We start from the raw sequence: 13,461 nt of genomic DNA on the forward strand, positions 1-13,461 counted from the left end.
TGGATTGGATGCTGTCCTTCACTTTTCTGCGATGCGTGTAGAATAACACATGGCGACGAGTGCTATGTATCAATATCACGGATAGCACTCGTCCGATTAAAATGGACATCAGCACGAGTTTGATACAGTGAGTGGTAAAAATGACCTGGAAACAAGAATCTTCAGCATGATTACTTTTTTAATCTTTTCTTAATAAATGTGTCTTGTGTCACCAATCATGACATTTGTAAGTTTTCAATTTTTTAGTTGATGGAGCTGTGTGAGGACTTGTTGCTTGTGAGTCGAGCTATTGTATTTACTGGTATTATTTTGGAATAATATACGCTTTTGACCACTTTTTTGAGGCAACTAAAAAATAAACACAATTGTGATGCAATGTTTGCTTTATGCTATTTAAATCATTTTATATATTAATAGATCAGACTTTTGGTACCAGACGTCATGATACTAGTGTTGAGCATTCCGATGCTGCAAGTATCGGGTATCGGCCGATACTTGCTGTATCGGAATTCCGATACCGGGATTCCGATACTCTTGTGGTATCGGGTATCGGGTATCGCAACAACATTAATGTTAAAATGTGTAAAAGAGAGAATTAAAATAAAAAATATCGCTATACTCACCTGTCCGACGCAGCCGGGACTTCAGCGAGGGAACCGGCAGCGTTGTTTGTTTAAAATTCGCTCTATTACTTGGTTACGTGAATTCCCGGCTTGTGATTGGTCAGGTCGGCCACGTTGCCGGGACGCGGACCAATCACAGCAAGCCGTGACGAAATTACGTCACGGCTTGCTGTGATTGGTCCGCGTCCCGGCAATATGGCCGCCCTGACCAATCACAAGCCGTGACGTCACGGGAGGCTGGACACGCGCCCATTTTAAAATGAGCGCGTCCAGCCTCCCGGCTTGTGATTGGTTGACCGCGGCGCAACCAATCACAAGCCGTGACGTCACGGGAGGCTGGACACGCGCCCATTTTAAAATGAGCGCGTCCAGCCTCCCGGCTTGTGATTGGTTGACCGCGGCGCAACCAATCACAAGCCGTGACGTCACGGGAGGCTGGACACGCGCCCATTTTAAAATGAGCGCGTCCAGCCTCCCGGCTTGTGATTGGTTGACCGCGGCGCAACCAATCACAAGCCGTGACATCACGGGAGGCTGGACACGCGCCCATTTTAAAATGAGCGCGTGTCCAGCCTCCCGTGACATCACGGCTTGTGATTGGTCAGGGCGGCCATATTGCCGGGACGCGGACCAATCACAGCAAGCCGTGACGTAATTTCGTCACGGCTTGCTGTGATTGGTCCGCGTCCCGGCAACATGGCCGACCTGACCAATCACAAGCCGGGAATTCACGTAACCAAGTAATAGCGCGAATTTTAAACAAACAACGCTGCCGGTTCCCTCGCTGAAGTCCCGGCTGCGTCGGACAGGTGAGTATAGCGATATTTTTTATTTTAATTCTTTCTTTTACACATTTATATGGTTCCCAGGGCCTGAAGGAGAGTTTCCTCTCCTTCAGACCCTGGGAACCATCAGGAATACCGTCCGATACATGAGTCCCATTGACTTGTATTGGTATCGGGTATCGGTATCGGATTGGATCCGATACTTTGCCGGTATCGGCCGATACTTTCCGATACCGATACTTTCAAGTATCGGACGGTATCGCTCAACACTACATGATACAAGTTGTAAAATGCTCGAGTGCTCATTACTCAAACTGAGCAGGTCGGACGGTTGGACAGGCTGAACTTGAGTAACGAATATATTGGAAGTTTATGGGAAACTCTAAAATTTTTCTGGCAGCCCCTGAGAAGGTCTGGGGGAGCAGAAATTCACTGAAATGAATAGAAACAGTGCTCAATTGGAATGGGAAGAGCATGGGGAAGATGCCTGGATGCATCTATGACTCAAAGGTACCTGCTCGAAACAATGCTATCAAAGTATTACGCATCTTTTATAGAGTGACAATAAAACATCCAAAACCAAAGATAACAGAAATTTCACAGGAGGAAATGTTAGAACACATTCTTTATTGTAAAATGACTTGTATATTGTCATGATCCAGACCGGGTTTTGAGTCCTGTCTTTCCTTTTCCCGGTCTGATCATGTCAGGGGTTAACTTTCCTCAGCCTCAATCTGGTCTCAGGTTTGCTATTTAGCCTAGCTGTGTCGTGCAGATCATGTCAGTTATAGTTTCTACCTAGCGCTGCTGTAGCTGACTTTGATTGCTCCAATTTGTTGTGCTGCATTTGCTGTTTGAACCCGTGCCTCTGTTTTCCCCTGTCCCTGTCTTGACTTAGTGTTTCCCTTTAGTGTGCAGACTTCCTGGTTTTACTTGGTGTGTATCCTGACCTGTTTCTGTTCTTTGCCTTTTGGCTTATCCCCTCCTGACCGTTACTGACCTCCTGGCTTGTCTCTGACCGCGAGTTTACTTATTCCTTTGGTACTGCTCTACAGTCTGCGCTTGACCCAGTTTGTTTTGACATTTCTGCTGCCACCTGTGGTAGCCTCACTGTTGCACTGCAGGTTAGCTCTGTTTAGGTGCAGACCTGCCTCCTCTCTACTGCCATCTAGTGAAGCCTGCACTTACCTGCATTGCAGCAGCATGACATATATAATGCAAAATTAAAAAGAGAAAAAAACACCTCCTACACCCTCCACCCACGTAGCATTTTTTTTTGCTGTGTTTCAGCACTTTCTCAGTGCTTACTACCTTATCTGGGCATTTGGTGTGTGTGACCATTTTCCCACAAAACTTTTGTTTCAGCAACATATTTTTACATTTTCACAAGGATAGCAAGAGAAAATAGACCCAAATATTTGTTGTGCATTTCTCCTGGGTACAGCGATACCCCATTTGAGGTCAAAAACTACTTTTGAGGCACAGTGCAAAGCTCAGAAGTGAAAAGCGTCATATTAGAGTTCAGATTTTTCTAGAATGGTTTGAGAGTGCCATGTCACATTGGCAGAGCCTCTGAGATGCCAGAACAGCAAAAATACCACATATATCTTCTCATTTTACAAACTACACTCCCTAATGAATTCATCAAGGGGTGCAGTGATCATATTGACACCACATGTGCCTCACAGATATTTATACTATTGGGGTGAAGAAAGAATAATTAAATTTTTACCACTAAAATGTTGCTTTAGCCCCACGTTTTTAATTTTCCTAAGGAAGAAATGGGCCCTATTTTGTTGTAAAAATTTCATCTGAGTGCGCCAATACCCTACTTGCAAATGGAAACTACTTTGCAGACACAGTGCAAAGCTCAGAAGGGAAGGAGCGCCATATTATAGTGCAGATTTTACTGTTATGGTTTTGCGGGTGCCATGACCCACTAGGAGAGCCCCTGAGGTGCCAGACCAGCAGAACATCTCATAAGAGACCCCATTTTACAAAACACATATCTTGATGAATTAATCTAGAGGTGCAGCAATCATATTGACACCAGAGGTGTGCCACAGAATTTTATACCATTGGGCTGTGAAGAAAAAATAATTACATTTTTACCACAGAAAAAAAGAGTTTTAGCTCTAGATTTGACATTTTCACAGGGATAAATGGCTACAAGGTTTGTCCCACAACTTCTTCTAAATGTAGAAATACCCCTTATGTGGCTGTATAGTACTGCTTAGCAATACAGAGATACTCGGGAGGGACAGAGAGCTAGTTGTCTCCTGGAGCACAAATTTCTGGGAATAGTTTGATGACTCCAAATACAGAGCCCCTAAGTGCTAGAAGAACAGAATTACCCCTCAAGTAATGACCCCATTTTGGAAATTATAATCCTTGGGAAATTTATCTCCAGGTATAATAACAATTTTGACTCCATGGGTGTTTTCCAGAAACAAGCAGCTATGGAAGTTACTGAGTAAATTGCAAACTCTGATTGTAGTGAGCAGTACGTTTTAGTAACCAGTATGCTGTAGTGACCAGTACGTCGTGGTGCCCATCTCATGCTTCTGGAGACACGCACCTATAAATTAGGTGGGCTGTCATTGCTACAGAAATGCCAAACATGTGGACTCTAAATGTGGTTTTGGCACCCTGGGGCTCACAAGGGAGGGGGGCATTTAAATTTGGAAGTGCAGAATATGTTGGATTTCTTTTTGGGTGAGAGGGGCTCTAGCACTTTTCCAGAGCCTTTGTGCTACTAGTAACATGGAATTCCCCTATATTTTCATTGACAGATAACGGATCTGAGTGGATTCTTGCTATTTTTGAGAATTCAGTTAAAGCTTTGATTGGGAACCTTTTACATAATGTTTAGGCGCACATTTATCCTGCGCTTTATGCTGAGCACCTAATTTTGGGTTTCCATCTAAATCACCGAGTGACATGATTCAAGTGAAACCCTCACTCACTATAATGAGGCAGCAGATACTCTGCACTCCATCTGGCCTCCATACAGCGGTTTCCTTCTTTTCAGTTGTGCACAAAAATATGGCAGACCGGGTTTTCATGCATGCTTAAAAAAAGTACACCTCCGTAACATAGGCGGCAAGATGGCGTCCACAGTGTCACCATCTGCCTTGTTATAGGGAATCTTCTGCCAGGGGGTTCCATCTGAATCACTTATTTTAGAGATTTACTTGGAAACCCTAGTGTAAGCGCTCAGTGTAGAGCACAGGATAAATGTGAGCCGAACATTGCTGTGATCTTTGGTAGGCAGAATGAAAAAAACAACAGCAGGTGAAGAATTGGTTTTATTTATTTTTTGCGCTGTTCCTGGTGGAGTATAAGTGATTAGGCGACCTTATTCTTCGGACTGGTGCAATTATAGTGATACAAGATTTATACAACTTTTTATGTCACACACTAAAAGATACTTTTTATTGGAAAAACTAGTTTTTGCATCGCCATATTCTGATAACTATAATTTTTTCCATTTTCCAGAGTTATATGATGCCCTGTTTTTTGCGGGACGAGTTGACATTTTATTGCTACCATTTTCACTCACATAACATAATTATTATTTGTTGCATCACTTTATTCTGAGAGCTATAACTTTTTTATTTTTCGACTGATGGAGCTGTATCACAGCATATTTTTTTGTGGGACAAGATGATGTTTTCAGAGATACTAGTTGTATTTACATTTTTTTAATGGCGTTTTATTCCAGTATTTGTTCGGCAATATGATGAAATAGCATGATTTCCCCCCCTTTTTTTTCACGGTGTTCACTGAAGTGGTTTACTAGAGGGACAGTTTTATGGGGCAGGTCATCAAAGACGCCGCAATACCAAACGCATACTTTCTTTTTTTTACATAGAAATAAAATTTATTAGCACAATATATATTTTTTATCAATACTATTTTCTAACTATTTTAAAAATATTTTTAATTTTTTTTTTACCTTTTCATTTAACCTTTTTACTTTGCCCCATTATGGGACTTTCACTTTCTCCAGCTTGATTACTGTTATAATCCATTGCATTGCACAATCATTGCAATTTATTATAACTGTCAGTGCTTCACTGACAAATGCCCCTGAGACCATGATCTCAGAGAGACAGAAAAATTTGGGAGCACAAACTGATGATAACCTTTGACAGACTCAGAGCAGGAATGAATGTGTCACATGGACTTATGTCTTTCTACATTAACTGAGTTATGTGCTCCTCAGATTATTTGGGGGAGTCACAAACATGGACCAGACCTCAATCACAGGACAATAAAACTATCACACTCCTGAGCTATGAACTGTTCTAACATTTATGGCCATAAATGCATCTCCCTCTCCCATACTTATAGCTCTGTTTAATGTCACTAGCCTTATATACACTACTCAAAAAAATAAAGGAAACACTTAACCCCTTAATGACCGCCGATACGCCTTTTAATGGCGGCTGCTAAGGGTACTTAAACCACAGCGCCGTTAATTAACGGCGCTGTGGAAAAAGTGAATAGTGCCCCCCAGAGTCGGATTTTCTCTGGGGTCTCGGTTGCCGAGGGTAGCTGAGACCCCAGAGAACATGATTCGGGGTTTTTTTACCAACCCCCGAGTTGCGATCGCCGGTAATTAACCGTTTACCGGCGGTCGCAACAAAAAAACGCGATTTGCCATTTAATTTCTCTGTTCTCTGATGTGATCGCACATCGGAGGACAGAGAAATGGGGTCCCCGATCGCCCTCGATGGCCACCCAATACTCACCTATCTCCCCCGGTGCTCCTCGTGGCTCCCGATGGGCGCTGCCATCTTTTTCCGGGGAAAAAATGGCGGGGCATGCGCAGTGCGCCCGCCGCCCAGCACCGGGAAGATCTTTGGGGTCTTGGCTGCCAGGGGTAGCCAAGACCCCAAAGAATATGATCAGGGTCAGTTTTTACCGACCCCTGTTTTGCGATCGCCGGTAATTAACTGTTTACCGGCGACCACAAAAAAAAAAAAAGCGACGTCATTCTCTGTCCTCTGATGTGATCGCACATCAGAGGACAGAGAAATAGGGGGATTCAGGGACCCTGTTATACTTACCGGTGTCCCTGGGTCCTCCTGCTTCTTCTGCTGGCCACCGGCTTCTTGCTCCGGTAAGAAAATGGCGGGCGCATGCGCAGTGCGCCCGCCATGTTCTGCCGGCCGGCAGAGGAAGATCCTTCCACTTGTTTTATTTTGGTCACTGTGAGATCCTATCACAGTGATCAAAATAAAAAACATAGTAAATAACCCCCCCTTTATCACCCCCTTAGTAAGGAAAAAATAATAAAATTAAAAAAATGTATGAATTTCTATTTTCCAATTAGGGTTAGGGGTAGGGGTAGGGTTATGGGTAGGGTTATGGGTAGGGTTAGGGGTAGGGGTAGGGTTAGTGTTAGGGGTAGGGTTAGGGGTAGGGTTAGGGGTAGGGTTAGGGGTAGGGTTAGGATATGTGCACACGTAGAATGGTTCTCTGCGGATTTTTCCGCAGAGGATTTGATAAATCCACAGGGCCAAAACGCTGCGCTTTTCCTGCAGATTTATCGCGGATGTACCGCGGTTTTTGTGCGGATTCCCCTGCGGTTTTACACCTGCGGTTTTCTATTATGGAGCAGGTGTAAAACCGCTGCGGAATCCGCAGAAAGAATTGACATGCTGCGGAATGTAAACCGCTGCGTTTCCTCGTGGTTTTTTCCGCAGCATGGGCACAGCGTTTTATGTTTCCCATAGGTTTACATTGTACTGTAAACTCATGGGAAACTGCTGTGGACCCGCAGCTGCGGAAACACTGCGGATCCGCAGCAAAATCCGCAACGTGTGCACATAGCCTTAGGGTAAGGGCTAGGGATAGGGCTTGGGTTAGGGGTAGGGTTAGGGTTAGAGCTAGGATTAGGGTTAGAGCTAGGGTTAGGGCTAGGGTTAGGGTTGGGGCTAAAGTTAGGGTTAGGGTTGGGGCTAGGTTTAGGGCTAAAGTTAGGGTTTGGGCTAAAGTTGGGGTTAGGGCTAGGGTTGGGGCTAAAGTTTGGGTTTGAGTTGGGATTAGGGTTTGGATTAGGGTTGGCATTAGGGTTACATTTGGGATTAGGGTTAGGTTTGGGATTAGGGTTAAGGCTAGGGTTGGGATTAGGGATAGGATTGTATTGGGATAAGGGTTAGGTTTTGAGGTTAAGGTTGAGATTAGGATTAGGGGTGTGTTCGGTTTAGGGTTTTGATTAGGGTTATGGTTAGCTTTGGGATTAGGGTTAGGGGTGTTTTGGGGGTTAGGGCTGTGATTAGGATTATGGATCGGGTTGGGATTAGGGTTATGGGTGTGTTGGGGTTAGGGTTGGAGTTAGAATTGGGGGGTTTCCACTGTTTAGGTACATCAGGGGGTCTCTAAAAGCCACAGCCAATTTTGCGCTCAAAAAGTCAAATGGTGCTCCCTCCCTTCTGAGCTCTGCCATGCGCCCAAACAGTGGTTTACCCCCACATATGGGGCATCAGCGTACTCGGGATAAATTGGACAACAACTTTTGGGGTCCAATTTCTCCTGTTACCCTTGTGAAAATAAAAACTTGGGGGCTAAAAATCTTTTTTGTGGAAAAAAAATATTTTTTATTTTCACAACTCTGCATTATAAACTTCTGTGAAGCACTTGGGCATTCAAAGTTCTCACCACACATTTAGATAACTTCCTTGGGGGGTCTAATTTCCAAAATGGGGTTACTTGTGGGGAGTTTCTACTGTTTAGGCACATCAGGGGCTCTCCAAACGCGACATGGTGTCCGATCTCAATTCCAGCCAATTCTACATTGAAAAAGTAAAACAGCACTCCTTCTCTTCCAAGCTCTGCGGTGCGCCCAAACAATGGTTTACCCCCACATGTGGGGTATCGACGTACTCAGGAGAAATTGCACAACAACTTTTCTGGTCTAATTTCTCCTGTTACCCTTGTCAAAATAAAAATGTGGGGGCAAAAAGATCATTTTTGTAGAAAAAATGTGATTTTTTATTTTCACGGCTCTACGTTATAAACTTCTGTGAAGCACCTGGGGGATTAAAGTGCTCACCACACATCTAGTTAAGTTCCTTATGGGGTCTAGTTTCCAAAATGGTGTCACTTGTGGGGGATTTCTACTGTTTAGGCACATCAGGGGCTCTCCAAACACGACATGGTGTCCGATCTCAATTCCAGCCAATTCTACATTGAAAAAGTAAAACAGCACTCCTTCTCTTCCAAGCTCTGCGGTGCGCCCAAACAGTGGTTTACCCCAAAATATGGAGTATCTACGTACTCAGGAGAAATTGCACAACAACTGTTGTGGTCTAATTTCTCCTGTTACCCTTGTGAAAATTAGAATTTGTGGGCGAAAAGATCATTTTTGTGTAAACAAATGCGATTTTATATTTTCACGGCTCTACTTTATAAACTTCTGTGAAGCACTTGGGGTTTAAAGTGCTCACCACACATCTAGTTAAGTTCCTTAAGGGGTCTAGTTTCCAAAATGGTGTCACTTGTGGAGCGTTTCCACTGTTTAGACACATCAGGGGCTCTCTAAACATGACATGGCATCCGATCTCAATTCCAGCCAATTCTGCATTGAAAAAGTCAAACGGCGCTCCTTCTTTTCCAAGCTCTGCGGTGCGCCCAAACAGTGGTTTATCCCCACATATGGGGTATCGGCATATTCAGGAGAAATTGCACAACAAAATGTATGGTTAAATTTCTGTTTTTACACTTGTGAAAATAAAAAAATATGGTTCTGAATTAAAATGTTTGCAAAAAAAGTTAAATGTTCATTTTTTCCTTCCACATTGTTTCAGTTCCTGTGAAGCACGTAAAGGGTTAATAAACTTCTTGAATATGGTTTTGAGCACCTTGAGGGGTGCAGTTTTTAGAATGGTGTCACACTTGGTTATTTTCTATCATATAGACCCCTCAAAATGACTTCAAATGTGATGTGGTCCCTAAAAAAAATGGTGGTGTAAAAATGAGAAATTGCTGGTCAACTTTTAACCCTTATAACTCCCTAACAAAAAAAAATTTTGTTTCAAAAATTGTGCTGATGTAAAGTAGACATGTGGGAAATGTTATTTATTAACTATTTTGTGTGACATATCTCTCTTATTTAAGGGCATAAAAATAAAAATTTTGAAAATTTCAAAATTTTAAAAATTTTCCCCATATTTCCATTTTTTTTCATAAATAAATCGCAAGTAATATCGAAGAAATGTTACCACTAATATGAAGTACAATATGTCACGAAAAAACAATCTCAGAAACAGCAGGATCCGTTGAAGCGTTCCAGAGTTATAACCTCATAAAGTGACAGTGGTCAGAATTGTAAAAATTGGCCCGGTCATTAAGTACCAAATTGGCTCTGTCACTAAGGGGTTAAACAACAGACTATAACTCCAAGTAAATCACACTTCTGTGAAATCAAACTGTCCACTTGGGAAGCAACACTGTTTGACAATCAATTTCACATGCTGCTGTGCAAATGGAATAGACAACAGATGGAAATTATTGGCAATTATCAAGACACACTGAATAATGGAGTTGTTCTGCAGGTAGGGACCACAGACCACATCTCAGTACCAGTGCTTTCTGGCTGATATTTTGGTTACTTTTGAATGTTGGTTGTGCTTTCACACTTGTGGTAGCATGAGACTGACTCTACAACCCACACAAGTGGCTCAGGTAGTGCAGCTCATGCAGGATGGCACATCAATGCGAGCTGTGGCAATAAGGTTTGCTGTGTCTGTCAGCATAGTGTCCAGAGGCTGGAGGTGCTACCAGGAGACAGGCCAGTACACCAGGAGATGTGGAGGGGGCCTTAAGATTGCAACAACCCAGCAGCAGGACCACTACCTCAGCCTTTGTGCAAGGAGGAACAGGAGGAGCACTGCCAGAGCCCTGCAAAATGACCTCCAGCCACCCACAAATGTCCATGTGTCTGCACAAACGGTCAGAAACTGGCTCCATGAGGATGGTCTGAGTGCCCAATGTCCACAGATGGGGTTGTTCTCACAGCCCAACACCATGCAGGACACTTGGCATTTGTCACAGAACACCAGGATTGGCAAATTTGCCACTGGCGCCCTGTGCTCTTCACAGATGAAGGCAGGTTCACACAGAACACATGTGACAGAGTCTGGAGATGCCGTGCAGAGCGATCTGCTGCCTGCAATATCCTTCAGCATGACCGGTTTGGCAGTGGGTCAGTAATGGTGTGGGGTGGCATTTCTTTGGAGGGCCGCACCGCCCCCCATGTGCTCGGTAGAGGTAGCCTGACTGCCATTAGGTACCGAGATGAGATCCTCAGACCTCTTGTGACACCATATGCTGGTGTAGATTGTCCTGGGTTCCTCCTAATGCAGGACAATTCCAGACCTCATGTGGCTGATGAAGGCATTGAAGTTATGGACTAGCCCACCCGTTCCCCAGACCTGAATCCGATTGAACACATCTGGGACATCATGTCTCGCATGATCCACCAACATCACATTGCACCACAGACTCTCAAGGAGTTGGCAGATGCTTTAGTCCAGGTCTGGGAGGAGATCCCTCAGGAGACCATCCACCGCCTCATCAGGAGCATGCCCAGGCATTGTAGGGAGGTCATACAGGCACGTGGAGGCCATACACACTACTGAGCATCATTTCCTTGTCTTGAGGCATTTCCACTGAAGTTGGATCAGCCTGTAACTTCATTTTCCACTTTGATTTTGAGCATCATTCCAACTCCAGACCTCCGTGGGATATTACTTGTGATTTATGCTGATCATTTTTAGGTTTTATTGTTCTCAACACCTTCCACTATGTAATGAATAAATATTTACAACTGAAATATTTCATTCAGTGATATCTAGGATGTGAGATTTTAGTGTTCCCTTAATTTTTTTTGAGCAGTGTATTTCATTATTCCTGTGTCCTGTTGTGCGTAAATATGTGACTCTTCAGATTTTGTATTATTCTATGCCTGATGAAGAGACCCGAGAAGTCTCAAAAGCTTGCAATTTCTTACTATCTTTTCAGCTAGCCATTAAAAGGTATCAACCACTGAGGACTCTTAATTATTAATATTTTTTTTAATGTAGCATTTTATAATAATAACAGAGTTAATAAGATTTTTAAATTCTCATTCACATGGTACACTTTTTCCTTGTAGATTACCTTGAACAGCACATTTCAATTCTTTCAGTGCTGTTAAGGCCCCGTCTCACATAGCGATTTACCAACGATCACGACCAGCGATATGACCTGGCCGTGATCGTTGGTAAGTCGCTGTGTGGTCGCTGGGGAGCTGTCACACAGACAGCTCTCTCCAGCGATCAACGATGAGGGGAACGACTTCGGCATCGTTGAAACTGTCTTCAACGATGCCGAAGTCCCCCTGCAGCACCCGGTAACCAGGGTAAACATCGGGTTACTAAGCGCAGGGCCGCGCTTAGTAACCCGATGTTTACCCTGGTTACCAAAAAAAACAAACAGTACATACTCGCCTTTCGGTGTCCAGGTCCCTTGCCGTCTACTTCCTGCTCTGACTGAGCCGCCGTACACTGAGAGCAGAGCGCAGCGGTGACGTCACTGCTGTGCTCTCACTTCTCACTGTACGGCCGGCAGTCAGCGAGAGCAGGAAGCAGACGGCAAGGGACCTGACGGACATCAGAAGGCGAGTATGTACTGTTTGTTTTTTTTTACATTTACGCTGGTAACCAGGGTAAACATCGGGTTACTAAGCGCGGCCCTGCGCTTAGTAACCCGATGTTTACCCTGGTTACCAGTGAAGACATCGCTGGATCGGTGTCACACACACCGATTCAGCGATGTCAGCGGGGCCTCAACGACCAAAAAAAGGTCCAGGCCATTCCGACACGACCAGCGATCTCGCAGCAGGGGCCTGATCGCTGGTACGTGTCACACATAGCGAGATCGCTATGGAGGTCGCTGTTGCGTCACAAAACTAGTGACTCAGCAGCGATCTCGCTAGCGATCTCGCTATGTGAGACGGGGGCTTTACTGCAGGTTTTTTTCCTATTAATATTAAAATTTGTTAGCATCATGCAAACCCTTTTTAGGTATGAACACACAAGATTTGCAATTGTCTAATACATTTTGTTCTTCAGTTTGTCTTTTACTTATATTAACAAAATCCCAGCTTGCTGTCAATGTATTGGAACATTCTTACTTACATTGGGTGACTGAAAACTACAGCTGAGAACATTACATGCAATCTATGACCTCAAAACAGCTGCAGTCTGAACTATTGTCCCTGGTCAATGCAGAATGCTGCTGGCATAATAGATTGTTTCTTTCTTATGTTTTAATAATATTTAAAAAGTGTCTACATTGCTATTGTGGTTTGTGCGGAACAGTTTTCATAGTCTTGGCCTTAATCTTGCTCTTATTTTTCTAACCTTCTTTGACACAAAAATATATGCTCAGTTTTAGGTTTTGTACGCATCCATGTCAAGAAATCACGAATCTGCTCATAAAGGGTCAAAATGGCAGTGAGACAAAGTTAAATTTTGAAATTCCCATAGTTACAGGAAAGCAGTACCCATGAGGCACAAAGATATTACCGAGTATGGTGCTTCCAAATGTTAGATGTGTTTTGACACATAAAGCACAATGTATTTTATGTATTTGTGTCACCGCCTGCAGACTTGTTTGTTGCTGTTGGTGTTTTAGTAATCTTGGGATTTAGCACCTCATCTCTTGTCTCACATTTATAGACACAACAAACTTCTTACTGTGTGTTCTTTTTGCACATATATTGTTAATATACGATAAATTACAATAACTTGTCTAATAAAGTAGATAATTTTCTACCTATCTTGTTAAAGGGGTTGTCTGGTTAAGACAGATCGATGATCTGTCTGTACGATAGGTGAACAGGTCATCAATGTGGGATCAGTGAGGTTCCAACAACCAGTGCCCCCATCCATCAGCTGTTATTTGCTCCGGTGGCCAACAAGTATAAACACTAGGAATAGCAACTCACCACTCACTGTATGGTGTCCGTGGCTCAGAACTGTAAAATGATCCTATTCCCT

The 13,461-nt window shown here is 43.6% G+C and overlaps 1 protein-coding gene across 1 annotated transcript in view; it reads right to left on the reverse strand.

Moving 5' to 3' along the window:
• CNTNAP2 (contactin associated protein 2) overlaps nucleotides 1-13,461 on the reverse strand; it is a 3,158,824-nt gene that overhangs the window by 1,069,512 nt on the left and 2,075,851 nt on the right. The window lies entirely within an intron of this gene.

Source organism: Ranitomeya variabilis, chromosome 6, assembly GCF_051348905.1.
Source record: "Ranitomeya variabilis isolate aRanVar5 chromosome 6, aRanVar5.hap1, whole genome shotgun sequence".
In the NCBI taxonomy this organism is placed as follows: domain Eukaryota; kingdom Metazoa; phylum Chordata; class Amphibia; order Anura; family Dendrobatidae; genus Ranitomeya; species Ranitomeya variabilis.